This window comes from Humulus lupulus, chromosome 1 (assembly GCF_963169125.1).
Source record: "Humulus lupulus chromosome 1, drHumLupu1.1, whole genome shotgun sequence".
Taxonomy (NCBI): Eukaryota; Viridiplantae; Streptophyta; class Magnoliopsida; order Rosales; family Cannabaceae; genus Humulus; species Humulus lupulus.
The window spans coordinates 36,941,480-36,947,474 of NC_084793.1; the positions used below are offsets into that span (position 1 = coordinate 36,941,480).

At 34.8% G+C, this 5,995-nt stretch overlaps 1 long non-coding RNA gene across 1 annotated transcript; it reads left to right on the forward strand.

Moving 5' to 3' along the window:
* Positions 1-1,852: 1,852 nt before the first annotated feature.
* Positions 1,853-5,178, forward strand: LOC133823061 (uncharacterized). The gene is made up of 3 exons (XR_009888136.1): positions 1,853-1,996; positions 2,115-2,182; positions 4,981-5,178. It is a non-coding gene; the product is annotated as an uncharacterized LOC133823061 (long non-coding RNA).
* Positions 5,179-5,995: the final 817 nt, after the last annotated feature.

Consider the following 5,995-nt stretch of genomic DNA (forward strand, 5'->3'; position numbering starts at 1 on the left):
AGAGAGAGAGAGAGAGAGAGAGAGAGAGAGAGAGAGAGAGAGAGAGAGTTGAAAAGTGTGATCAAGGATTTACAACTCTAATAACCCTTATATATAGTATAGGCATCGTCATCAAGTCTAACAAAAAGGATTAATGCTTTTAAACACATCATTTGGATCTAAGTCACGTAACTGTACGACCCTGTATGGACCTCCCAAGTGATGTGTCGCTTGCTAGGTGGCGATACATCGCCTGCATCACCTACTGGGGGTTTGTCTCCTAGGAACTTCTAGGCGTTGCATCATAACACAAATGCCTCTGCAAAAACACATCGAGTGTGACCCTGAAATGTCTCCAAATGCCTCCAAACTTTTAGGGAATGTTTAGATACTTCATTGTATCACTGTAGACCCATAAAAGTCAATTATAGATGCCTACCATACAATCTCATGTTTTCATTTCAACTTAAGTGAAACTGTTAAGTATTTTGCACCTCATTATGTAAACAAATTAACCATTACATGTAACCAATCTCAATAGAAATTTCATCTATCCCATGCATAAAACACACGTAATGCTCGAAAATCAACATGTAATATATCGCCTGTTGCTATGCGACGTGTCTCTTATGACCAACAACATGCAACATGTTTCCTGTGAATGACATGGAAAATGCATTTTGTGGCTCCAAATTTAAAACCTAAAAGCTCTAATCCTATTGGTTAGAGTTAATGAAAGTGCTTACACTATAAATAAATGATTAATTAGAGTTGAGAGGCCTTGATCACTCTTCTCAATTCTCTCTAACCTCTCTCTCTAGCTCTCAAGAACACATTTTTCTCCAAGAAAATCACCAAGAATTTCTTGACTTGTATTATTTTCAAGGCTTGTTGAATCCCAATTTTCATTTCACTACTGCAAAAGCTTCAAGCAATTTAGAAAAGGCTTGTAATAGAGAATTTGGACAATGATTCTCGTCGTGGCAAGCTTTCTTACAAGGATTTCGGTATCTCTAAGATAGGAAGTTTTGATTTCATTTTTGAGTTTCCCATATTCTTTTGTGTTATTACTTTTTGATGCGTGTCGTTAGCTGTACCAAATTTAATTATATTTTCTTTTTGATTTTACTAATGTAACATCTCGTATTTTGAACACCGTTAGTAGCCGATTGGAGCCGGTGAAGAATTTTGTGAAATATTATTTCGATAAATAATATTAAGTGAAATTATGTTATTTCATGAATTTTATAGTCATTGTGCTAATTTGATAAAGGGTTTATGCCTATGCAAAGAAAATTGGTCTTGGACCGAGGGGCAAGCCCTAATAAAGGAAAAATATTAGATTACGTAAAATGAGGAATACTATGACATAAAAATATTTGGCAACTGGGACTGTATAGTCGAGCCAGTAAATTTAAGAAAAGTTGATTGAGGATTTAATTCCAATCTATCGGGGTTAAGAATGGAAATTCTTGCCCGAGCCTCTAAGGTATTTTGGTCAATTTGAGTAAATTACCAAAATTATGTGTTACGTGACAAAATTTATTTTTGGTCACATTTATTTTATTTTAGCTTGGAGATATTTAAAACTATAGGGTAAAAAGTTGGTTAAATTTGGAGAGTGAAATTACTAAAGGGCCCTTGAGTGCATAAGTGAGTTAAAAGGGGCCAGGGCATTTTAGTCATTTCCAAAGGTTGAGAGAGGGTGTGATGGGCAGCTAGGCTATGCCCTATTGTAATCAAGTCTTTATGACACCTACCCTAGGAAGAGTAAGAGACTACCTCACCCATTGGCTAAACCTCCAATTATTTCACTCTTACACATCCAATCATTATTTTTCTTAATTTCTTTTCTTCCTCAAGAAAACAAAAAATGAACTCTCTCCATTTCCCTCCCAAAAATCAAAGCTTGCTCCCTCTTCCCTCTCCATTGCTGCCATTTTCTCTCTAAGGAGCAAGAGAACTCTTTCCCCATTGAACAAGGGGAGAAGTCCAAGAGCACACTAAGGAAGAGCAAGTTCGAACCCTACTCTATTTTTTTCTCCTCTATTCTTCTTCAAATTTGAAACCCTAAGGGGTGGATACGCTTTCATGTGATTCTAATGGCCATGCATTGAATGGATCTTGTATTCTAGGGTTCAACAGAGGTGGTTCTAGGAGAATCCCAAAGTTGAGGCTTTTTGGTGATCTAGTGAAAACAAAGGTAAGGGTTCTAGAGTTTTTATGTTTTTCAACTCATCTTGATCTTCTACCCTAACACTCTTTTAAAAGTCTGCATGTGGAACCTTGGGGCTCGGTTTGAGTGTATAGAACACAAGGAGGAAGTTTGAAAAGTTAAGGGAACCTCATCACCAAGCTAGAACCATCAAAGATAGATTTTTATTTGGTTTTTGAGTTGTTTTTGGTTATTGATGTTAGATCTGGTTGTATAGGTTGTTTTGTTGGTTTTTGAAGTTTATTTTATGCTTGAGGGTTAGCTTGGTTAATTTGTTGATTTGCATGCATGCATGTGGATAGGGTTTTGCTAGTTGTGTTTATTTTGCTAGAATGTGAAAAAATGCATGCTACCAAGTTTTCGTGGTCTGACTTCTAACGGGTTAGATTGTACCTTAATACCTCTGTTTGTAGAAATAATTTATATGGTTGCATAATTCTAGATGATTACTTGAGTTTAGACTTTGGAAAATCGAAAAAAGGTGTTTTCAAACCTAAGTTATGAACTTTTTGGCATCTGGAAAATTTCTGGGCAGCATGCACTGCTCAGATTATTTTGAATATTGAACATGTGTTTATGAGCCAAAAGTCATGAAATTTGGTAAACTGTTATTTTAAATATGTATAAGGATCATAGAAATGTTTTAGGGTAAAATGAAAAATGGTTAAAGAGTAATGGTTTTTCAAAGTTTGCCCTAATAATCTGAAAATGAACTTTCTGGGCAGCAAACACTGCCTATATTGTCTTAAATTTTTGAATGGGTTCCTCTATCCTAAAAATCATGAAATTTTGAGAGAAAATAAATCAGATATGATTAAAGATTCTGGTAAAATATTAGGAAAAACTGGGCTACGGTGTAAGAGAAATAATTTTCAATGTACCCTAAAAAAAATCTAAGAAAAACTCCTGGGCAGCAGGCACTGCCCAGATTTCTTTAAATGATTTAATGGGTTTTGCACCCCAAAAATTATGAAACTTGGTGAGAAATTTTTTAAGATATGTATTAAGGTCCTGGTAAAATTTTAGATTAAAATATGTCACGGTTTGAGAGTAGTAATTTTTCTGAGTTGCCCTAGAAACGGGGAAAATTCGTAATTTCGAACCTTAACAAAAAATGAGTTTTGAGAGGTTAGTTCTCCTAACCTAAATTGAATTTTTGACGTGAGCTTTCACCTAGTTCCCATCATTAGGATGCATAATACGTGAACAAGATTTTAAAGGTTTGTGGTTCGAGAACCTAAGATTGAATACGAGCTTAAAAGCGGGATTTTTATCACGTTAAAATGAATAGTGAAAAAGTTAGGTTCAGAATTGGAAATGAAGTTGTTTTAAAAAATAGCTAAAGTTTTGGATATCTAAAAAATCCCAAATTAGTTTAAGGTTATTGAGAATTCATTCTTACCATTTTCTAAACATGGGGTCCAATTTCCCTTTCTTTTCAAAAATGACGTAACAGAGATCCTAGGTTATGAATCAAAGATGGTAAAAATGGGAGTTAGTTTTTATAAAACCGTAAATCGAAAAGTATTATCGTTAACGGATAATAATTGTAAAAGGTCGAAACGCTGTATTTTTGGGTAAAGATTGGAAAACGCTAAACTCCGTACTTGAGTAGAAAGTGGGTTGTTTTCTAAGATTAAGAGTCATTTAAAACTCCTTTTTATAACTAACCAAAATACACGTAATACGATTGAGAGAGTCTTCTAGAGATAGAATATTAAAATGCACAGCATGGAGAGCATGGTGCGGTAAGGATGATTTTTCTCAGGAAATTATAAATTGATTTAAAGCTTATACAATGTAAAGTGTATAAGAGAAATGTCAGTATAGAGTCTCTAAGATAACTTTATTGAATGTAGCTATCATAGAATATTAGCTATACGAGTATGCCATAGTTTAATCCGGGTACATTGTATTAATTACAGTGATCGTAAAAAGGGAAAATGAATAGCAGTGTTAAAGATCCAGCTAGGAGCTAAGGAATCCAAGTAAGTTAGCCTTTCTCTTTCTTGGCTACAACATGAATATACTAGTGTGTGCTTGTAGTAGTAGATTGCACAGTTTTATTTGGGCCATTAAGAACAGGGTATGCTTAATGCCTACTCTTGCAATGCTTTGGCATTCTGCGGATAAATGGTAATATAGTTCGGGGTTGAAGCCAGAACCTTAGCATAATATAGTTCGAGTTGGAGCCAAGACATGGTAAGTATATAGTCCAGGTTGAAGCCAGGACAATGGTAATATAGTCCGGGTTGAAGCTAGGACAATTATAATATAGTCTGGGTTGGAGCCAGGACATGGTAAGTATATAGTTCGGATTGAAGCTAGGACAATGATAATATAGTTCGAGTTGAAGCTAGGACATAAATGCTGGAACTGGGTTGTGGCACGGATCCCTTGTTGATAATTTAATTTCTTAGTCATGATGTGTGCTAAATATAATTTAATATTCTGAGAATCTTCTGAGTGCAGGTTATTGTGATATGTGTGAACTAGGTTGTTAGAAACAACTAGAGAATTTATTTCAGATATGGTTATATATCTTGAATATCTGGGATTTTCTGAATGCAGGTGGTTTGATATGTATGAACATTGGTTGTTGGGCGCAACCAATGTGCTTGATTTTATGTTAGGACTTTGTATGATAGGGTTGGGAGTTATCCAATATACCGTAATTATCGGTAGCGGTAACTACCTTAGAGGAACCCGTTACTGAGTTTAGTATATTTGTGTACACGACTATTCTTACTAAGAGTTTTCGCTTACCTAGTTGTTTCATGTTGTAGGTAAGTACAAAAGTAAAGTGGAGCAGTGAGTGCCGGAGTCTGCTTGTGGATATGTACATATGGCCTGACCTAGGGAGGATTTTGATGGATTACCATTTTGAAAAGAAACGTTGGGAGCTTGTTATTTCTTTTATGACATTTGTTTTGCTTTAACTCTATAAAAGAGTAGTTGTAATTCTGTTTGCTAAAACTAAAAGTGTGCGCACACAATCTTTTTATAAGTTTTTTTTATATGGATTTTTGGTACAATGATTATAATCATGAAATTAAGCACGAAAGAATATAATAAATTTAATATTAAGGATTAAGAAGAATAATAATCATAATTGAAACTTCACCATTATCTTAAACATAATCAAAATCATCAGGGGTATTTGCAACATAAATACCTAATGTTTTTAATGTATGCACTTATATACCCATTCTTCTTTTTTCGATGGTAAAACTACCGAACGTTACGTTTTACTTAGTTCCATCACTACCAGGCCCGTTAAGCGGGAATGGTGGACACATGGAGGGCCCATATCAAATTCTTTATTTCTATGTTTAAATACCCATTTAATTACAATTCACATTTTAAAAACTTAACCAAAGTTTGAAAAAACAATAATAACTTTTATTAAAAACAAATATTTAGTTAATGAAATAAACTAAACTAAAAAAGAAAAATAATTAAACCCATAACCCATTTAATCGAATACATATGGAGAAAAAAGACCAAACAAAGCTATTGGAGAGAGACGAAGACGACGACTAGTCCTGCAGTTTTCTCCGACAAGCCCGACTGCTTCGACGAAGATTGTGGGCAATGCCCATCCGAGGGCTTCGTGGGGATGACCCTGTTGATGCAGTTTTTCGCCGACAGTGAATTATATGAATAAATAGGATGGATTAGTGCTGGATGATAAACCGTAATAAGAAAATGATAATAATCGAGAATGTGGAAACTAATTGCAGAGAAAGATGGTCACTCCCTTTTTACGTGGTTCGGAGGTTAAAATCCCCCTTGTCCACA